The sequence below is a fragment of the Myiozetetes cayanensis genome, unplaced genomic scaffold (genome assembly GCF_022539395.1).
Source record: "Myiozetetes cayanensis isolate MyiCay16 unplaced genomic scaffold, myiCay2020 scf2-11, whole genome shotgun sequence".
Classification (NCBI taxonomy): domain Eukaryota; kingdom Metazoa; phylum Chordata; class Aves; order Passeriformes; family Tyrannidae; genus Myiozetetes; species Myiozetetes cayanensis.
In genome coordinates this window covers 75570690-75593172 of record NW_026087411.1, presented here as the reverse complement: position 1 = coordinate 75593172, position 22483 = coordinate 75570690, and the positions used below count along the sequence as shown (strand labels likewise).

The following is a 22483-nucleotide window of genomic DNA, read 5'->3' as shown; positions in this document are numbered from 1 at the left end:
GTGAAGTTCAACGTAAACTTCAGAAGACACAGAATTTTAAACATTGTGCATGACTCTTTCCTTTTAAGTTTGAAGTCTGAGTGAAAAGGTTCGAAGGTGGCAGCATTTCTGACCTCTAGCAAAGACTAAACATCACCTGTGTCGCTCTGACTTTACCTGATTTCATCATTGTTAAGCACTTCCGCTTCCCTCTGTGTTTCTAATTGGTTTGTCTGTCGGAGATATTTATACCAAAGGGAATTTCTTCCCAGCCTAGCAGCACCAGAGGTCTCAGAGATCGCATTAGTGTTTTCTGGATGCTTTTCTATGGTATTTCTGAAGTTTGAATAAGAGGTAATCTGGAGATAAGAGAAGCTAGAGAAAATACCCAAAGCCTTATCTGTTCTTTGTGAGGAAATTGCGAGAGATAAAACTGTGGGATAAAGCTAAAGAAGGATTTGAGTGGTCTACTTCAGCATTTTAGTTTAAATCAGGAGTGTATTTTTTAAGCAAATGTCCAGAATGCATCCACTTACAATACCTCAGTTCACAGCGCAAAGCGGACTCAAAACACAGGAATAGGACCTCTTTCAAGTGATACTAAAATGGAAGATGAGCTCCATAAGTGCAGAACCTGTGCTCTAGCTACTAAAGCATGGGCAGTTCACACATACAAAATCTGATGTGAAATCCCCTGGTACGCCAACAGTTTGGATATCAGTGTCTGGCCACCAGCTCTACAGATCTGATCCCAACAGGCTTCACAGTGTCCTCACATAGATCGAGGGGAGGTTTATTCTCTGCCCACAGGTCTAGGAGCTCCATTTCTGCTCAGCCTGGAGTCATCAGCACCTGACTCAGCAATATGGTAGGAATACAAGTCTCTTGTGTCTGTCCCAGCACGCTGGATGAACCCAGGTCTCATGTTGAAGGTAACTTCTTTCTAGGTTGGATCCTCATCTGTGTGTAGTAGCTGTGTCACCTGTCCTGACTTTGGACCTGCCTCCTTCTGTTTCTGATGTGACTTCCTGTCTAGATCCTGGACCTGGCCCACTACTTGCCATGTCTGGATGGACTCTGTAACCAGAACACAGCCCTGTTCCACCATTCTCAGACCCTGCGAGACAGATCCATTAGTGAAGATGTTGCCTGGGTTGGTGTCCCCCTCAGCTCCTTGTCCTTTAGGGAGCAGCTGTCCCTCATTAAATCCTGACTCTGACAAGACAAAACAGAAGATTATGTATGCAATTCCTTCTTTTTATGTAAATATTTACTTTGTATTTATTCACTGTAAGTCAGACATAGGGACTTCTGAGTTTAAAGGCACAAGCTAATGTCAGTCTGAGAAAGACTCAACACCCTTAACAGAGCACAAAAGCATAACCCAAAAAAAAGAAAAAAAGAAAAGGATTTAGACATATTTTAAATTATTCTTTTTTTTCCTCATAGAAAAGAAACTTCACAATTTCTGGGAAGAGGAAATAGATCCTCATCTTCCAGTAGTCCACTATTTTGGACTACTCTTTTACTATTACTGAAGGCAAAGCTGGAGTCCATCAGATAAATAAACTGGCAAAAGCTCTGGTAAATTTCCAGCAGATGGCTATCTGTCAAGAATGGCTCATTAGATCTATCCTACAACTTCATTACAACTTCAATAAAAAGAATTAATTTTTAGAAACATCTAGGTTTCATCAAAGCAGCATGGAATGTCAAAAAATTTTCATCTGCTCCTCTTCTTGAATTGATTGTTTTTTCAAAATTTACTGCAAATAAAAGAGACCGAAATCACACTATTAATCTGGCAATAAAATGCAGTTGCTGGGTCAGAACTGGAAATAAGAGAGACTAAATTAGATGCTGGGGAGTAATGACCTTATTGTCTGAGGAAACAAGAACAAAAGAAAACAGACAGAGAAGTCATGAGAGAGTTTTCTCTCTTATGAGAGAGAATCTTTCCAGTTTATATCAAACTGTTACATCATGAAGATTTAAAATTTGACTTTTCTCTCCCTGGACTTACAGATATTCATCTGGAGACCTTTTTTAAAAAAATTTAAACAGAATCCAGATGAAGGCAATCAGGAGATAAATATATTAGTGATAAGGGTTCATCTCACCCTTCAACTTCCACCAATCATGAACGACAAATCAAATTTGATTCTTCAGTTCTAATTTCACAAGGTTGGAAAATAAGGTTCTTTAGTTCCATATCGTGCTTGACACTATAGTGAGAATATCACTAGGATATCTTGTTAAACATATACCTGAAAACTGTTTTGAATTCAGTGCTATTAGTAATAAAAAAATCAATAAAAATACAAACTGAAAATCTGCAAAACATCAAACACTTTAACTTAAAAGACAACAACCCAACATATTCCCTGTTGCTGTTCATCATCATTTTGCTTTGTCAGTCTTTAATGGCAATCTGTCACTGACAATATTTGGCATAGAAAAACGTATCTCACGCTTGTATGTAAGTCTGACTGTGCATATGCATATATCAGCGTGTGTGGGCAGGTGTCACTTACCCCAAAAGCCACACACACACACACACACACACACACAGATATATAGGATATCTAGGTAATCTGAAGTGATTTGAGAAGACTAAACAGAGAAAGTGGCATTTTCACTTTCTTCATAGGTAAGAAAGAGTGGGAGAGATCCAGCCTCAGAAGAATCTCTCTCACTATGTTTAGTCTTTTTGTGAAAGTATACTAAAGAATGAAGGAAATTATATTTTCATCCACTTATCATTTGCCTTTCCCTCATAGCAGGCTTTGCACCCTGGACTAACCCATCCTCAGACCTCTCCTCTTTAGGAAGTCAGTCCCTTCCTCTCAAAGGTTTCATAATAATCACCACATTGTCATTAGGACTATTAGGATCTTAATGATCAGTATCTAAGAGTGGGCTTTTCCTTTGCATCAAGATTCATCCGTTTTTCAGCTTCATTTTCAGAGGCTTATGTGATCTTCCTTCTTAAGAGGAAGAGGTTTATGTGATCTGGTCTCTTTGTGCTCATCTATGTATCTATCCTTGAAAGTATTTGAACACAGAGGCCAGTTTCTGTCAAACTTAACAAAAGGCAAAAGTTCAAAGATGCTCACTTCTGACATGCTTGGAGGTCAGGATGAGGATAAGACAAGTAGAGGAGACATCTCCCATTTCTGTTTCCACTGCAGTGAAGTTCACCCCTTATTAGATGTCAAAACAAAGAAACAAATCCATAGGAAATCTTGACTCTGTTCTTGTGAGAAAAATTTCTGACACCAGCAAGAGATAACTAATTTTCCTCACTGTAGAGCAAGGACTGTAGCAATTTAATTCTGAGTATGTAACAAAAGAGACATGAGAGATTATAGCCTTTCTCTTCATGGTAATAAAATGTTTGTTTATGTTAGACTGCTTCTGCAGCAGGAATCTCAGAGCGTGAATTCTACAGAAAACAAGAACCCTTCAGTAAAATTCAAGTTCAACCTGTTTTAGAGAATGTGGGATTTTGTTTTGTGAAGATAGAGAAGTTATAAAATAAAAAAGTGGCTGGAAGATACACATGTGAGTTCACCTCTTACCTCTTTGAGAGTTAACATTTCCTGGTTAGTACTAAACAAACAGCGCAAAAAACCCTCCATATTTGTGAGTAATTTATTTTAGAAAATACTAATAAAATCGTATATTGCATTGCACTACAGTTTATTTTTATATATAAGCAAACTTGGCTTATCTATGAAGTATACAGGTGCTGTGAGAGTACTACAGACTGAAAAAGCCTTGACAGAAAGGCAGGGAGAGGTCAGAGGCAGCTGAAGAAAAACAAGATTTGGTTCATTCCTCATACCAGCACACAATGACAGGTTATGAGAAGGACTGTGACTGGCTTCACATCACATGTCAACTTTCCTGCCTGCTCAGTCTTTATTGGTGTCAAATTTTATTGTTCAGACTGACATACAACTGAACATGACTTTAAAGGGTTGTTGCAGTCGGTTTAAAGTTGCAGTCGGTTTAAACTTCACTGCAGTGAAGTTGCAGTCGGTTTAAACCAGGGAGTTGCAGCACCCCTGATTCCCCAACCTGTTATCTCCCCAACCCTTACAGCTTCCCAAGCAGCAGTGGCACCAGAGGTGAATGGAGGGTGACTGCCTCCATGACTGGGGGCAGAAGATGTGACCCTGACACCCTTACTATGGACAGTTTAAATTCTGGTGGAAGCACTTCCTGAGACCATGTTCCAACACAGATAAATGAAACAGATAAGAAGAATATACAATATGCAAGGGTAATATTAGGTACACAAGCAGTTATGCTAAATAGTGCTCGTGTCCACTGAGTATGCTTGGAGAAATAATTGTTTTCCATCACAGACATTTTTTCAATAGTGTCTTACTCCTTTCCTACCATAGCAGTACTTCTGGTTGTACAATTGAGGTCTTACTCTAAGAAACACCTGTAATAGCTAGTAGTTCCTGTATGCTCTGTCTGCATAGTCACAAGGTCTGGATAAAAGACTGATATGCTTTGATTGCCAGTCATACTGACAGGTCCAGGAAAAAAGATTTTCCCTACGTTTAAACCGAACTTCCTGTTCTTCAGTTTGTGCCTATCACCTCTGCTTCTGTCACTGAGCACCACTGAGAAGAGTCTGGCTTTGCCTTCTTACACTGTCCCATCAGGTATTTACAAACATTGACCAGATATCTCTGAGCGCTCCCTTCCTCAGGCTGAACAACCCAGTCCTCAACCTCCTTCCATTGGAAGGATGCTTCAATCTCTTAATCTTTGCTGCTTTTTGTTGCACTGTCTCCCTTGTCCCTTGTACTGAGGAGGCACACCTGGACACAGTACTCCAGATGTGTCTCACTGGTGCTAAGAAGATGAGAAGACTTGCCTTCCTCATCCTGCTGGCAGCACAAGGAGCTGTTGGTCCTCCTTGCTACAGGGTCACAATGCTGTCTCATGTTCAAACTGTTGTGCACCAGGATCCCCATCCCTTCCCTGTAGACCTGATTTCCAGCTGGTTTGCCTCCAAAGTATACTGGAGCATGGGGCTACTCCTACCCAGGTGCAGGACTTGGTATATCTCATCAAATTATTCATGTGATGGTTTCTTGTTTTCAAAATGAGGCTACGGGCTCCCACTGCCTAAGGATATCTGCATAGGGTTTGTTTTTGGTGGTTGATGTTGGTGGTTTTGGGGTTTGTTTGGGGTTTTTTTTGAGGGGAGCTTCAATTTCAACTCTATTCTCATCTGCGCTGCTTGATTTATATCCACAGCCATAGAGATATGTGGTGTGCAAAGATAATAGATAAGATAATATATATGGGATAAAACACCTTGAAGGCTTTTCACTTTTATGTTGATGCTTTTACAACGAGCCTTGGAAGCTTCAACTCTTGGTGCCTGAGGCAGAAGCTGCTGAGAAACTGTCATCCTCTCAGGCAAGCTGGTGTGAAAGGTCTCAGGTTTAATCAGCCCTTTAAAATGATAGGCATGAGAAAGATGCTCATAACCATGGAGATTTCTTGCAGAGTGGTGCTTTTGCCAAGCAGACCCCCTGCTCCTTCCCTCCTGCCTGTCCCCAGGAATACCCAGACACTAAGCAGGACACATTGAGCTTCCTGCCTCGCTTCTTGGCCTTGGAGAATTGTGAAACTAACTAGGACAACTTTATAGAGAAAATTTCTAAGTGTTAGCCCTGAAGCCTGAATAAAACTTTTCCGTGTCTTCCCATGTCATGACAAACCTGAAGCTAGAACAGGTTTCCCGTGGGTCTGTGGCCTGTCCTTGGATGAGCCAATGTGGACTGAAAACATGAATTTTGACAAAAGCTTTTCCTGCAGACCATTCCTACCTACTTTTCCCATGTAGATCCTTTGGTGTCTTTAGTAAATTTCATCTGTGGCTTTGCCCTTTCCTTTACTGGAGAACTACTTTGGTTCACTTTCTTCCTATCTATCTGCTTAATGACAACTCTAACATACTTTTCATATCTTTATCTGTCTGTAGCTAAAATTGGTCACAGATTATATTTTCTTTTTGTGGGGGAAGCTAAGAGCAGCTGACAACTAAGCATTTACTGTGTGGAATCTGGATAGAAATATCTAAAAATATATAATACTCTCAGGAACTATATAGCTTTACATATGCTAGATGATGGAATTAATTAATTTTTTTTTAAAGTAAAATTAGGAAAAAAATCAAAATGCTCCAATTTTCATATAGAAATACAATTTCTTTCACTTAATGCCTGAAATTTTTGAGCGAAGCCACAATGGCAGGTTCATTTTAAAGGAATCTTTTTTCCTTTCTTATACCAAACCATGTAAAACTACTGTTGTCAGAAAACTTTGTCCCTTTAACTTATGAACTGACCCAGCGGTGAAAACTGCAAATTGCAGTTCAACTCCAAAAACAAGAGCTGTAGACTGTGCAAGTGTTGAGCTTTTTAATCTCTGAAGTGTCACACTGTAGTTCAAGTTACTATTCATTAAACAGGAACTGTTAATGTTATTTGTTGACAGCAAGAGTTATCTCTATTTGACAGTCATTATCCTGCAGCAAGGCTCTTTAGACTTCTTTGTACCCTTTCTCTGTGATTAAGCTGTACAATTTTTTTTCTGTGAACAGTAGCTCATTTATCGTTTAAATTGGGAATGACCACAGAAGCCCAACTTCCCACTAAGAGTTATCAGTTAGGAAGCAAAAGGGATGTATTAGTTTTGAATTAAGTTCAGACCATCTTATCTTTAGAGGAAAAAACCTGAAATATAAAAAAATTATATTCTCCATCTACAACGGTAGTTTTCCTTGGCAGTGTTTCAAATGTAGTTGTGTTACTATCATTGACCAAAGATATTTTTTATAAAGGTAAGAAGGAAAGGAAGGAAGGTATGGCTCCTGATGTCTGCAAAATTCATCCCTTAACTAGTAGGAGGAAGACAATATTAAAAAAACATTCAGTGGGATGATAGAGAAGAAAGGAGTAAGATGATCTAAGGTAGTCTGTGAGTCAGATTGCCTTTTCAGTAGGGTTTTGTAGCCTTTGGAGTATCACATTATACTGCAAAAATAATATAAGCAAAAGTTTGAATTTCTAATCCTTTGGAAAAGCAACTTCTCATTCCAAATGTATGTCAAAATATTGAGGGTTTTTTCTCATCAGAAAGTTCAGAAAAACTCTGATTCAAAAATAGCTAAATATTGTGTTATAAGTCAGTTTGACATTAAATTGGATTATCTATCATCCCACATGGTCTCACAGGAGTTGTACCATCAGCAGCTCATAATCTACTTCATAAGCAGTGCTCAGTGTCAGGACTTCATCTTTCACAATGTCCTGACACTCATACTTCCTCTCATTTTCAGTCAAAAGGCTACTATGTGGAATCATGGGAGTTATAATCCATCTGGGGAACATAGATTACCAGAATGCCTGGAGGCAGGACTCCAAGCACCTAATGGACAGATGTTATGAAATTTCACTAACAGGAGGAGATCCAGATTAATGCTGAACTGAAGCTAATATTTCAAATTTGGCAAAAAGAAGTGTTTAAGTATTCCTAATGGATTTTTCTTTAAATCACCAGCACAAAGCCATGGTTTTATAGAAAATTTATGTTTGTAGAAGTTGATCTCCTTTAGCTAAAAGAAACAAAACAAAATTTCCTGTCCTCCTCTTGGTGTGACGCAAGTTGATGATTTTAGACTATTGCAGAAAAATGTGAGATAATTACAAAGAATGACAAACTTTTTCACTTTCATTTTTTGATTGTGTAGAGACTTTACACAAGCCACTGCTTCAGAAAAGCAGGATGAGCATTAATAGCTAGACCTTTTTAAAAAGTCAGATGGTAGGATGTCAGGCAATGTGGCTGGAGTATTCTGATGCTTGATAACTCTGTAACTGGAACAACCTATTTCAGGCTAAATTACTAACTGATTTAAAGCAGCTAATTCATCTGAGCAACCCATTTATGTGAGCTCTACAGAATTATATCAGCAATAAACTATTACATATCACAGTATAATAAAATTGAGGGCATGTTGAGAACCAAGGGTCACTGAGATATTGCTTTATGCTTTATCACCACTTAACAAAAAAGGCAAAGAAAGATAATCTTCTAATCAGTCCAGTATGAAAACTGGAGATGAGAGGTCTTTGTATGCTCTTTGTTACATGTCCTTTACAGTTGCCTTTTGAACAGCAAATTTCTTTCCCAAAAATGAATATACTTTACAGGATATTTTTCTTGCTTGTGGTGGGTTTTTTTTGTTTTATTTTTCCATTTGTGTTTGAAAATGTGGATGCGATCGTGAAAGAGTCACATCTCTTTCATTACATTGAATTCTTCTATAAGCAATTTCACCCTCTGTTGCATCATGTTTCCTATTTGATGTAGTAAACTCATCATTTCTCAATCACGCCCCTTGCCTTTGCCGTTATGAAAAGGTTGAAACAGATGCAAGCAAGAGAGAATTAAATTATAAGAGTACATTTAATGTCACTTGGTGTTGCTAGAATAAAAATGGGTCTTGTCAAACAAATAAGATTCCATTTTGGTTGAAATTACAGGTTGGATTGATAAAGATAACTGCAGAAGTATGAGAGAATAATTAAGTATTGACATGTCAAATTCCAATTTAAAAATTAGCCATCTGTATAAGCAATGAACTAATTATCCAACTGATAAACCTCCAAAAGTCAGTAGATACCACTGCCTAGTGCTTCTTCAGAAACAGACAAGAAAAGGTTTTTCCTTCTCTGACATATGCAGTGCAATGCAAAAGCATTAGCATTTTGTGGGAAAAACTGTTATAAAACTAAAGCTTTGCACCACAGAGGACATTGTTCATCTAACTCAGTGAATATTTAGCTCTATATATAAAATAAAAAGAAGTATCAAGACCCTTTTAAGAATGACTACGCTGTGGTAAGAGATTGCATTTGGGATATGGGTAATTTGGGTTGAAATAAAATTCTTAAGCTGAATTTAAAAAAAAAAAAAAAAAAAAAGAGAGAGAAATCTGAACTTAGACTCTCCATATTCCTAAAAAGGTGTGTTTCTCAAAATTCTGGTAGGGAATTCTCTTATTTTTAGTTTTCGTTACACATTCCTGAATCTGAGAATCCATCACATTTTTCTAAGCTAACGTTACCACTACTGCTGAACTCAATGAACTATCCAGCAAGAATCCAACTGATCACCGAACTGGTCTTAAATACGTCAGTGGAATAGCTGGCAGCAAAGTGTGTGCCCTGAGAGAATTTAGATTTGCTAGACATGTGCTTCTGTGCAATATATAGCTCCACATTTTCATTTAGGGTACATAGAGAATTTCTTGTCCTTAGGCTACCTGCAATTTGGGATTTGTCTTGGATTTGTTTCCCTCCCTCTTCTATGTGCTCTTTCTTCTGAATTTTTTTATGATCTTTCTAGCATGCTAGCCTGTGAGGGTTATTTTCTCCATTATTCTATCTTTGTCTTATTTCTTGCCTTCCTTTAGCTTGATATTCTTGTTCCAAACTGATGGCTCTTTTACTTTAGTGCTCACACTGAAATTCAATAGGAGATATCTTTACAGAGTTAACGCTGCTCCTCTTATAAATCTCCCTAGTAAGCTGGATTCACAAGCTCCACAAGAGATTCAGCCTTTGATTAGAGATTTCTTTCTCTGAAATCATACAGGAATAGTAAAGTTCTTAACTGTGCACATTTTTTGTACATCTTTTGATCTGCAGCTTTTGTCTCAGAACTCATCAAATAGCTCTGTCCTGTGTTCAGACACCCTTTCTAACAATGATGTCCCAGTTATTTGCTTTATTTTTTTCTCTCATCGAAATATTTAAAAGGTATTATCTCAATTTTAAAAAGTTTTTATCACAGGGAGCTCTGTATACACACTCAGCTCTGGCATCCATTGCTTTTACGTATAGATATTTGAATTTATGGTTCAGCCTGAAGCTGTGGGATTTTTTTTTTCCCCTCAGGACTGTAATGTTTATCACAGTCTCTTCCTAAGCACGAATATCACACGACTGAATATTGCCACATTCTTGCATGACATGTTAAGTAATACATAAGAAGATCTTTTTTTCTGATGACCCACTGCCTCTTTATTAAGACTTAGATATATTCTACAACTGTAGCCAGCACATGTTGGCTTCTCAGTCCCCCTTTCAACAGCTTGTTTCTGCAAGCTGACGGTTTCTTTCTCTAACACTTTTCCAGAATTTGCAACTATAACAAAGTTTACTAGAGAGTAAACAAGCAAGCAGTAGTGTTGACAATTTTTAGTATCTTTGGTTCTCCTTATGGACCAATAATTTAGTAATCCCCTTCACATTATCAGTACATGACTTCCTTTCTGTAGTACCAGCTCAATAGCAGCTGATACCAAAAATTCATTGAACCTCTCTGGAAATGTCACAAGCTCTTTTGGAAGTGTCAATCTCAAAAAAAAAAGAAAATTTATGCTGTAAAGGTCTACCACAAATCAGTCTCTCAATATCATTTAGTGGATCTACAATTTCTCTTGCTATCTCTGTACTTGGGACACAGACTGATTCATAAAACAGCTCTAAACTGCAAAAATAGCAGAAAACATAAGGATAAAATGATTTATGATTACACCATACACTTGTGAGGTTGTTATATGTAAGGTGATTAACTATTATATGTGTTTGAAACTCACATGACTTTTTGGAACTACCAACACTTGGAACCATTATTATTTAAAGCATTAACTAAGAACTGAGAAGTACTGTAGGGCACTGTAAATAGGTGCAAAGCCTCTTAAATAATTTCTCCAGTGCTTGTCTCAAGCTGGCAAAACAAAATGTATCAGTGTTTTTCAGATACCTGAAAAAAATAAACAGTAATCACAAATGATTAAAACCACAGTAGTACCACAGGCAAGTGAAAGAAGGTAAAATACTAAGAATTGACCAGGAACTGTGTTGTTTTTTCCAAAAGTAGAATCTAATCTGAGGTCATAAAATGTTACTCACAGTTAGAAGGAACACGTAACTCCAGCTGGCAAGTGATGTTTCATTGAATGCAGCAAGCAATCATATGTGCAAACTGCAGCTTCATCACATCAGTGCCCTTTCTCAAGCTGATGCTGTCCCTTTGGGAGCACAGTAGTGAGACAGCAGTACACATCTCTAAGCTGTTCACCGAACTTTGAAAACTGCAATGCAGCACATCAGCTCCTCAGCTGGGATAAGCCACTGATGGTCCTTCTCTGAGGTCCTGTTCCCAAACTAGTGGTTGTAAGCCCTATAACACTTTCATGTCCAGAAGTTAAAAAGTATTAGGGTTCTTCTCCAGCTTTACACACTTCCCTGTTTGAAGATGGAGAGTGCAGAGGGAAAGGCAAAAAAAATCTCTTTTCTCTCTATCTCTCCTCTCTTTAGGTTTGTTCAATGGTATTTTTTGTTCCATAAGTGAACAGTGAACCTTTATTCAACAAGGACCAATAAAATTATTAGCCCTGGTGACAGAAACAGAGACTGAGATTCAGGTTTTTAAAAAAATCAAAACGTACTGCTTGTTCAGTTTCTCTTTACTCCATTTTTTATCATAAAATTGTCACCTCATGTGTCTTTCCTTGTAAACATTGGGTTTTGCCTCCAGTAACCCAAAAATCACAAACACAGATTGCTGAAGATGTTTCTATCTTTCTTTCTTCCCCACAGAAGTAAACTTTCTGCCTGATATTCTCTCTCCAAAAGAAATGATCTTCTAGTAAGTATGGCATGTATTTATTCTGAGTTAACGTGATGCTATCATGCACCTCTTCCATGACTGATTTTCTCCTTTTTTGACCCTGAGGTTTATGTCTTTTTAGGACTTCTGAAGCATTAGGACTTTTACATGAGCACAGATTCTGGTGACAAATTACACTGCAATTCTCCTGCACAACATTTTCTGTTCCACTCTGTTCCTCAGAGGTGAGTAGCTAATAGGAAGCCACACAATGAACCTGAAATGGAATTCAGATTGTCAGAACCTGCATCTTTACCCTTACAAACCTGAAGTCTCCAGGAGTATCTTCCTTTTATCTGAATTGAAAGGTCTATGTACTTAAATACAATAGGTAGCACCCTTCAGTTACAGTCAGCTTTACGTGTCTTAGTAACCTTTATCAAATTATATGCCTTTTCAATTTTCCAGGGCAGATTAGCAAGGAGTAGTAGACAGTTGGGTCTCACCTGTAGTGTCATATGCTACTGGATAGAAGGAACAGGACTCCAGTCAGCTGGTCCTTTGTTTAGGCCATTTTATTCTTCCTTATTGTGAGCTACTTCTATACTTGGGTATCCTTTTAGCTTCTTAAACCTTTCAGCACATGAACAGTGATAAAGCTATTCTGGTGTGAACTGGTTTAGTCTGGTTACTGACTACTATAATGTTGTGCTAAGAAAGAGAAGAAAGAAGCAAGTCTTAATAAAAGAGTGCTACTTCTATCAGCTGTACACAGTAGTTGACCAATTCTATTTTTGATAGAAATCCAGAAACCTGTTATTGGGATTTTTCAGTTTTCATTCCTTGGTTGGTGAAACAGAAGAAAGTAACCAGAAGAGTTTAAATTAATGAGAGGACACAGGATAAATGAATACTTGTGATAATAGTCATTAAATTAGTAGGATCTGCTAGACTTTTTATACATACTGGAAATCCCTTATTTCTTGCCACACCAAACTTTTTATTCTTTGAAGTGTTTGTGGATTTCTTTTTCAGAGATGCGAAAGTCATATACCATGTCCCATTAGAGGAATTTCAGCATCTGTTTATCATCTCTGGGTAGAAGTCTCTTGTATCTCTCCCAAAATCCCATCCTCACCAATACCACTCTAGTTTAACCACAGAATCACAGAGTGGCTGAGGATAGAAGGGACCTCCAGAGGTTAACTTGTCCAATCCCCTGTTTAAGCAGGGCCACCTAAAGCTGGTTGCCCAATATCATGTTCAGATGAGTTCTGAATCCATCTCTAGAATGGAGACTCCACAATCTTTCTGGGTAACCTTTGCCAGTGTTTAGTCATCCTCACAATGCCAGGAATTGTTTCTTGATGTTCAGAGGGAGCATCCTGTGTTTCAGTTTGAGCCCATTGCTTTTGGTCCTTCACTGCGCACCACTGATAACAGCCTGACTCTGTCCACTTTGCACCCTTCCATCAGATAGTTCTATACATTGACAGGATCCCCTTGAGCATTCCTTCTCCAGACTAAACAGCCCCCACTCTCTCAGGCTTTCATCATAGGAGAGATGGTCGAGTCCCATAATCATCTTTGTAGCCCATCACAAGACTCTCCAGTATGCCCATTTCTGTATTCTGGTGGGGGAAGCCCAGAACTGGATGCAGCACTACAGATGTAGCCTCACCAGTGCTGAGCAGAGGAGAAGAATCACCTCCCTTGGCCTGCTGGAAATGCTCAGCCTATTGCAGCTCAGGATGCCATCAGCCTTCTTTCATGCCCATATTAAATAATAAAAGAAGGGAGTAAAGTCCTTGTGTTTCCTCCATGGAATACAAAGTGCTAGGTACTTAAATCTTCTTATAAAAAATGAAGCATTAAGGAAAAAACAGCTCATCAGTGGTCATTACAACTTAATTAATCTTCTTTATGGCATCCATAAGTATAGTTAATGCATTAGTGTTTCACACATTCAACTCAGAGATGAGAAAATATAAATCTTTAATGCATCCACTATTTTCCAGTCATCTCATTAAAAAAAAAAAAAGACACAACCTGACATACCTGGCAAAAATTGTAAGGCACCCTGTAACCTACGTAAGGTTATTTGCAGCAGGCAACAGGTTATAGGGGGAATTTTAGGAAATTCAGTTCCCAAAAGACAGATTCTTAAGTCTTCATAAACCACCTCTCATCAAAAGCAGATCAGTTTGCTCCTCCACACAAGGTATGAACTGGAGGAGTATTCTCAACTATGGTACCACACAGGTGAGAAGAGTACACTTTCACCGTGCTTAAGGGGGGCACTTCTCAATCCTACAGCAATGCCATACAGCTACCCATCTTTTACCTCATCCAAGCTCTCACTCTGCTTGTGTCTATTACACACCCCTGGCTATCTTCCTATTCCCTTCCATATTTCCATAACACATCCTAATTGAGAATTCCTCTCTCCTTGGGAGTTATCAGCTACTTCTTTTCAGTGTCCTTTTGTTGGCTTTGAGCAGCTGATGAATGAGGCTGATGCAGCAATCAAAGACCTGTTTGGCTCTAAGCAACATCCCTAAGGTCTGGAATTTCTAAGAAATGAAGCTTAACTAGCAACTCCTGCATGTCTTTCATATATACCCATAGTAACAGAGCTCACAGCAGACTTTTCCACTTGGTCAGCCACCCTGAGAGTGGTTGCTATGAATGTTTTTGATGTTTTCTTGGAAATTAAAAGATTTCATAGAAACTGCTGTTTCTGACGGTATATTGTTTCTGTGAGGTGAATTTCACATTTGACTACATGCTATTCTGGCATTCTACAAACACACAGATACATAGGCACAAATCAAACAGCAGAAGATGCTTATTTCATTCAGGGTATTTCCAGCATGCAGATAACGAAAACACTCCATATGCAGATAATAATCAAAAATGAGTATGGGCAGTCTAGTTCAATGTGATTGCAACCCATTTTCACCATAATCACTTGCTTTACAACAAGGCATCACATAGCCTTGCAGTAGATCAGAACCTAAACCATGACTTTGAAGATGATATGGAAACAAAAAGAAAAAATAAAATTGTTTATAGCATCTGATATAATTTTCACATTATGATATAGCACAATGAGACATTTTGTGACTTTTCATTCCAGTGCAGGAATTAAACTGGAGAATGCTAGGTCCAAGTGACATTTGAAGCACTTACAGATAAAAACTAGCCTATATGGCTTTTGGATAAAATTAATAACTCCAGAGCTGCAGAATACAATCATTAAAAGGCTGGTACACTAACAGATTAAATAAAATTTGACTTTACAGGACAGATGCCTTTTATTAGTTCAAATCTCACTTGATTTTGTTCCCTTCTTTCTATGTAGCCATTTAAAATTTTATGAGCAATTAATATTAATCAGATAAAAGATTTGAATTATTCAATCAAACAAATCTTCTACATTTTTCTTCCTTTTAATAAGTTCTTTATATTGCAGGTGTTCCAGCTGAAGAGCACAAGAGTCATTTGGAATTCAAGCTTTGTCTCACTTAAATGTCAGGAAAAAATTATTTTTTAATAATAAATAAATAACTATTACCATCCATGGATATGCAAAAATCAACAATCAGTCATTCAGATTATTATGCAAATCAGATTTTTTCCTCCTCATTTGTATTTTAATCATCCACGAATAACTAGAAATATATAATGGATATTCTGGACACAGAAGACATTTTTCTACTGCAGAATCCAGCAGTTTCATTATCACTTGCAGTCATAGACTGATAAAGAAGATAATAAATTTATGATTGCTAAATTTCTTTTTAGGTTTCCATTACTGTATTCATCTCACTGTTTTTCCAATACCTACTTGCAAACCAGGAATGGAGGCCAAGGCACATGTCAGATTCTCAGTGATGAAACTGAAATGTGCTCTATACCACCCACAGCCCGTGTTGGAAGACTGACTAAGAGGCATGCTGCCAATTTCAGCAGACAGGTATGGAATGACTTAATTTATACTTGGAAATGAGAAACAATATGGAGGAAAAAATTGCTTTGAGGAATCATCCAAATGGGGTAGTAAAAATGATTATCATGTGGTTGACAGATCCCAAACAGGAGTGAAAGTTAATGGTCTACTGATTGGCTTTGGAGGTCAGTTAGTGCTGGTTCCAGTTAGCTCTTCGGGGATGACTGGGTGGCTAGAGTAAACAGGACAGTAATTTGAAAACACTCATCTTGAATGAAGCTGTGAAAAACAATGAGTTAAATGATATGACACAAAGAGACCTGGAAAGATTAGAAATCTGTGAAAAAGCAGCAAAATGAGCTGCTGCTTCCAAAAAGGAAAAAAAAAAAAAATCAACCTAATATACCGGGGGAAATCCAATTGAAAACAGATACAGAAATACTCAGTCTGGTGGAGAGGTCTAGGTAAGATTAATGATATAGAAGTCCCAAGGGTGAAATCTAAAAGTGAATGAGACAGAGGTTGGCAACAGGATATGGCTGCAAAACTGATTTGTACAATTTAGGTTTGTATTCAAAAATGCAGCACATTATGGAACAACAAGGTATGGGATTATGATAGCACATGTTCATCTCCTAGGATCACTAAAAGAGATCCCTATGAATTTGAAGGAGTTCATAGAAAAGCAAGAGCATTTGAACAAATTACAGGTTTAATAAGGTATGTTGCTGCGGAAACAGAAAACTGTTGTGGTTGACAGGACAGCAGGGGCCATTCTTTCATATTTGAGGAGAGGTAACCTAACCTAGAAGTTATATGTGCAGAACTTAACACCATTAGGAAACACTTGGTCTGTTCAGCCTGGAGAAGAGGAGACTGAGGGGAGACCTCATTGCAGTTACAACTTCCTCAGGAGGGGAAAAGGAGGGTCAGGCACTGATCTCTTCTCTGTGGTGACCAGTGACAGGACCCAAGCGAATGGCCTGAAGTTGTGTCAGGGAGGTTTAGGTTGTGATATTAGAAAAAGGTTCACCCAGAGGATGGCTGGGCACTGGAACCGGCTCCTCAGGGGAGTGGTCACAACACCAAGCCTGACAGAGTTCAAGAAGCATTTGGACAATACTCTCAGGGTCATGGTGTGATGCCTGGGGATGATTCTGTGGCAGGGACAGAAAATGGACTTTGATGATTCTAATGGGTGCCTTCCAACTCAGAATATTCTGTTATTCTGTGATCTATTATCTGAAACCACTTAAAAATTGGAGTCATCATATATATGGACTGTAATTCTACAAATATGATCTAATTAATATTTCAGGCCATGAAAAATGAATCGCATGGTATATATTGCTATATGAACACAGTGCAATGACAATTCTCTATATTCTGATAGAAATTAAGAATTTATATCAATTTTGGTAACTAATAATTTTGCTTTACAAGAAGTGACAGATTGCAAGTAATTGAAATGTATAAAGTTGCACTGATCTTTGCAAAAAGTTGAGGATCAAAATCAAGTGTAGAGAAGTCTAATTCCTCTTTTGCCACTTTACTTAAAATTATAAAAGTAATGTGTGTAAAAAGCATTTCACTAACACTCTCTAATAAGCTAAAGAATCAAGCTTTCCTGAGTGAAACAACTGCTAATCAAAAGCAGCCTAAGTTTTCATCTCCAGGTATTGCATGAAATTCATAGTGTAAATCTTTGATATCAAGTGAATGAATGTGCCATGATGATATGAAACTTTCATTAAAATCTTGAAACATTTTATAACAGGAAACAATATACAGTTGAAGTTTGCTTCCCTGAGCAATGATTCAATACACAGCAAATTTTCTTTGAGTTATATCTATTTTCCAATGAAATCACAACTAATATTAAAAGTATCACAGCAAATATTCTCTCGATGAAAGCTTCAGATTGCCCTACTTGTTTCTCAAGTGCTCAATTCAGCTTATAAATAACCTTTGAGACAATAAGGACATAGATGTATGTGTTTTATGTTTTATTTTCATTTGAGAATCCTTAGATAAGATGATTTCACAGTGTAATATGGAGGAAAGATACACAACATTGCCAGTTTCCAATGCCAAAAAATCCAGGCTTCTCTTGTATTCTTTGAACTAATTTTCTTCTACTTTTCCATATTTTCCTGTACCTGTCAACATGGAAAAATCAACTCTGCCTCATCATAGTTGAGAAATTGCACAGTGTATAGCACTTGCACGGACCTACACAATACAGAAAAAAAACACCCGCTTGCTCAAAACAAACAATCACCTCTGCCAGGAAGCTTACACCACCTGGGAGGAATAACATGCATGAAAATATGCAGGCATCTGAACAAGTTATGCAAGCTTAGGCATGGGTGAAATGACAACTAATTAATAAGTCACCTCACAGTTGCTGAAATGCTGAATTCCTTATGACTATGGCAGCAAGCTACTGTGCTTTCAGACAGGAAGATTGTATTCTGAAGGAATCTGAAGAGATAGGGAAGAGATGGGGAAGGGCGTAGGAAAAGGTGAAAAATTCTTTATTTTAAGTAGCTATATTATCTTAAGAATTTTGAACAAAAGATAAAACGTAGATAAAACAGAACCCTTCCTTCAGTAAACTCTTAACAGAATTTTATTCCTGCCACCAACTGTATCTAGTGATTAAAAGGAAAGTTTCTTCAAATATATCATCTAAGACTGCCAACAGCCACAGTCCAACCCATAATTCTCTAGTAAGCTTGAAAATAGTCAAGCCATTTAAATAAAATATGATATTTTAGTTCATTATGCAGCTAAAGAATAAAAATAAAACACTATCAATGAGGTTCCTAAACAGAGAAAACTGATTTGTATGTCATTAGTTCTATGCCATTCAGAAGGGAAAAAATATTTGTGTGGTTATTTACTCCATCAAAAACTCATGCCCTCAAGTCAAATTGAAAATACCATTGATTCAAATTCTGGACACTTAATTTGGTTCTGTAGTGACAGCCCTACAGGTCTGGACTTTTCTATGGATGTGTATGTAACTTGCTGAGAGTTAAATGAAAAGTGGTACTAATGAATAATTTAGCAATAGAAAACTACTCATAAACAGATAACAAAATTAATTTCCTTATTGTAAGGAAAAATATTTTGCATATTGCTCTATCCATATATAAAGGCCGCAAGTAGTGTTAACATTATTTAAAAAGCAGTACCACTTAACCTAAAGACGGTCCTTATAACTGAGTTCTGCAGCATGTTGGCCTCACAGCTGACTGGTTTAAGGCCCTCCTGGCTGGGGTTGTTGAGGGTTCCCAAAACTCACACAGGTATGATTGTCTTTTTCATAGGGTGAAGCCCATTGTGGAATTCAAAGACAGTTTTGCCTTAAGGGCAAACATGCCAAACCTAGGCAGAAACCTCTCGTTCTCCCTCAAATGTTCCTTTATCAGTCAGGGTTTTTAATGACACATAGTACTCTCATAGTATAACAGAAATAACATTTAAAATGGAGGTAACAGCTTCAAAGAAAGAAAAAACACCTAAAGATAATACTGTAGGATGGTGTGTGACAGAGCTGGAGAAAGAAATTATGAACACATGTAAAATTCACACTTAGAGACACTGCACACTGGGACAGAGCACACACTCTGGCTAGCTGGTAGGGTAGATTAACAACTTCGTCCATGCAAAAAAAAAAGAAAAAAAAAAAAAAGAGTTCTAGATTGAAGGGGACAGAAAGGGTCTGACGAAGAAAAGTGTGATCTGCAAAAAGATCTCGGAGAAAATTTTGTCTGGACAAGGGTTGAATTTTCTTGCCTATAAACTTCCTCTATTCTTATAGTTTTGGACAGAGTTGACACAAAAAGAAAACTCAAAGTTTCCTTGTCAATAAAAAGATCCTATAATTGAAAGTAAGAGCTGAGACTGGATGGATGGAACGGTCCTCGTATATTAGCACTCATGAAGTGTGACAGTGTCTCTGTCCATAAGAATAAGGAATGAGAGAAAGGGAAACCCCAGAAGTACAGCCTTGAAGGTTCTGGAAAACCTCCAGCAAACCAAGAAGGATTACATGATGTGGGAATTCTCATACATAAATAGTCGAATGGGAGTGGAAACTGTGGCAAAAAGGTCAGAACATGGTAAGGTTTTAACTTGTGAGAAGGCTGATTGATAGCACATCGAGTTCAATGGTTAGGGTTTAGGTCTAAGAAAGAGGGAAAAACTAGAGCTCTGGTAACTGAAACAGGGCTACAAAGAGAAAACTAAAACAAAGGTAGTGGAAGAGAGTTGTGAGGTGGTAAAAGAATTAGTAAATTCCCTGAAAATTTTCTCAGCTTGGTCTTGTTTGGGAATAGGGATATAAAGCACAACATGTACCTAGGTTAGGATTCGGATTATGATTCCCTTAGTGTTAGGGGACAGAGAAAACCTAGAGCTCCTGTTGGACTGGGCCTGCAAACAGGCTGAAAAAGTGAGGGCAAAGCTGTAAAAAGAATTGTCCCCTGAGAACTTGTTCATCTGGGCCAGGGCACTGGGTCTTGAACAAGGATCAGCTAAGGCCAGGAACAATATTAGGAATTATAGTATTGGTTGCAAAAGAGATAAAGCCTTCTACAGTGGCTGCAAAGAGGCTGACAAAAACTAGGTTGTCAAAAGAATTGTTCCCTCAAGGCTTGTTTATTCCTGCTGTGGCACTGGCGTTGAGCTAGGGTTCAGCAAAGGAGAAGGCCTCAGTCAAGGAAGCATGTCAGGGTCAGGAAAGAAAGAAGACCTACAGATGGAAGTGGGCTGAGGAGGTTTCAGAAGGAATTTTCCCCTTTGAGCTTGAGGTGGAGGTGGGGCCAAGACCTAAGATAGGGTTAAGGTTCAAGCCAGACCAAGCCTTCAGCTGCACTTACGGTGGGTCTACAGAGACATTGCCAATGAGGGATGTATGCTGCACAAAACATTCTCTTTAGAGAATTTGTTCATCTGGATCATGGTATCAGTCTTGGCATCGGATTCATCTTAACTTGGATGGTTTATTTTTAAGGTTTGTCTCCTCCCGACCCCCAATCCCAGCACCAGCTGAGGCTTTTTCAAAGATGCCCCATATTAAAAAATGCTCTGGAACAACACTTTTGCTGGTCCACACCTGCTTTGGCATCCCTGCTGCATCAATCCAACCACAGCATGAGGCTTTCTTTTGTAACCACAACCATAAGGTTAGGTCTTGCCTGGATTCTATCACAACCCACTGCGCCAGAGTCCAGGTGAACAGACTCCCACAGGACAATTCTTTTTGCAGCCTACCTATTCCTTGGACACAGCTGCACTCTGTGGTTTTGTCCCTTTCCAAACATTTGGTCTTGACCAACTTTGGTTCTTGGGGAGCAGCTTAGTCAAGACAATGTCACAGCCCAGATGAAAAGTTTTCCCAGGGACAATTCTGTCCGCAGCCGATATCTTTCTTGTGGTAGTCCCTTTGAAGCTCCCCTTCAACAGGATTTCTGTGGTTATTTTTTTGTGATCCCTAGGAATCCCGAGTGATAAGCAGACTGCCCTTGCCCTGGTTCCTGCTCCTACCAGAGGCTCCACATTCTTGAGAAGAAAATTCAAGTATCAGCAGTCTCTTTTCTTAGAGGATTTTTCAGTGTCGTAAACACAGCTATCCTACAGTTTCTCTTTTTACTAACTGCAATTTTATTCCAAAGTATAATCCCAAATATAAAATAAGTTTAGCGACTTCCCTTCTTCATTTTAGCCAGAAAAGGATTTACTCCAGGGGGAAATCTAGCCTACAGGGTGATTTTTTTTTAAGACAGCCCTTCTTCTGCACCACTCAAGCTGTAGCTCTAGGCTTTTTCTCTCAATCATTAGATTTGAAAAAGGAAGTGAGTGGTGCAAAAATAATTGTTTCCTTAGGAATTTTTCATCTTCACTGGCATCTTTTTTCCTAAGGTTCATTTCAGGATTTGGGTTAAAGTTATTTTTGACTGAAAGTCCACAGTTAAGTTTGATTCCATCTGGACAGCAGCTGACAAAGAAACCCATGGGCAGACTATTATTGTCCTTGGAAGAACACTGAATCTTTGCATGGACTACTGTTTTTGGTTTATGCATCAGCCAAGCATTTAGGTTAGCACCAGAGGAGGTTTAGAGAAAAAGAGAAATCAGAGATGAAGTTGTAGTGTGCATGTATGTGCATCTCATGTGCCTGCATGAGATGTAGTTGTAGCGCAACGTACTCTCTAATGTTAAGTAAGAGCTGATGCTACAACTGGAGAATTGCATCATATTTATCTAAGCACTGTCTGAATGGTGAGGGTTTCCTCTCCTATGGTCCAGGCTAGTCTTAGGGTACTCAGTAAATATTAGGTTTGATGAAGAAAAGAATTAGTCCAGAACTTCAGGAAGAGTAAGCCTGGAAAGGGACTCTCAAAGGGAACTGTGATTTCCAAAAAAAAGTATTCTTTTGGACAGTTTTCAGTACAGACAAAGTCTATCTGGTCTTTTGTGACACTCACCTGAGGTGTAGGATTTGGTGTTATGGCTTTTGTTACAGTTGTGAGACAGAGAAATAATAAAATGATGCTTTGAAGACATCTTTTACAGTTAAGTAAAGACTTTTGTGAAAATTATTTTCTTAGGCCTATTGATTCTTTTTGGTTGGCATACTAGCCCTGTCCTTGGTCAAACTACAGTTATTGCCTAAGGCTAGAGCTGCAAGAAAAATCTCAGAACTGGCCTTGCAGGGGTCTGGTAATGGACTGCCAAAAGAAGCTGAAGTTCTCCCATGAGGAAATTTTTGTCATGACTGGGTTGGCAAGCTTTGTTTCTGAGGGTCACCTTGCATTAGGGTTT

The 22483-nt window shown here is 38.3% G+C and overlaps 1 long non-coding RNA gene across 1 annotated transcript in view; it reads left to right on the top strand.

Moving 5' to 3' along the window:
* LOC126640081 (uncharacterized) overlaps positions 1-15796 on the top strand; it is a 43353-nt gene extending 27557 nt beyond the window's left edge. The window contains exons 2-4 of the long non-coding RNA XR_007628943.1: positions 11688-11736; positions 11840-11942; positions 15505-15796. This is a non-coding gene — a long non-coding RNA (uncharacterized LOC126640081). The remainder of the gene's footprint in view (positions 1-11687; positions 11737-11839; positions 11943-15504) is intronic.
* Positions 15797-22483: the final 6687 nt, after the last annotated feature.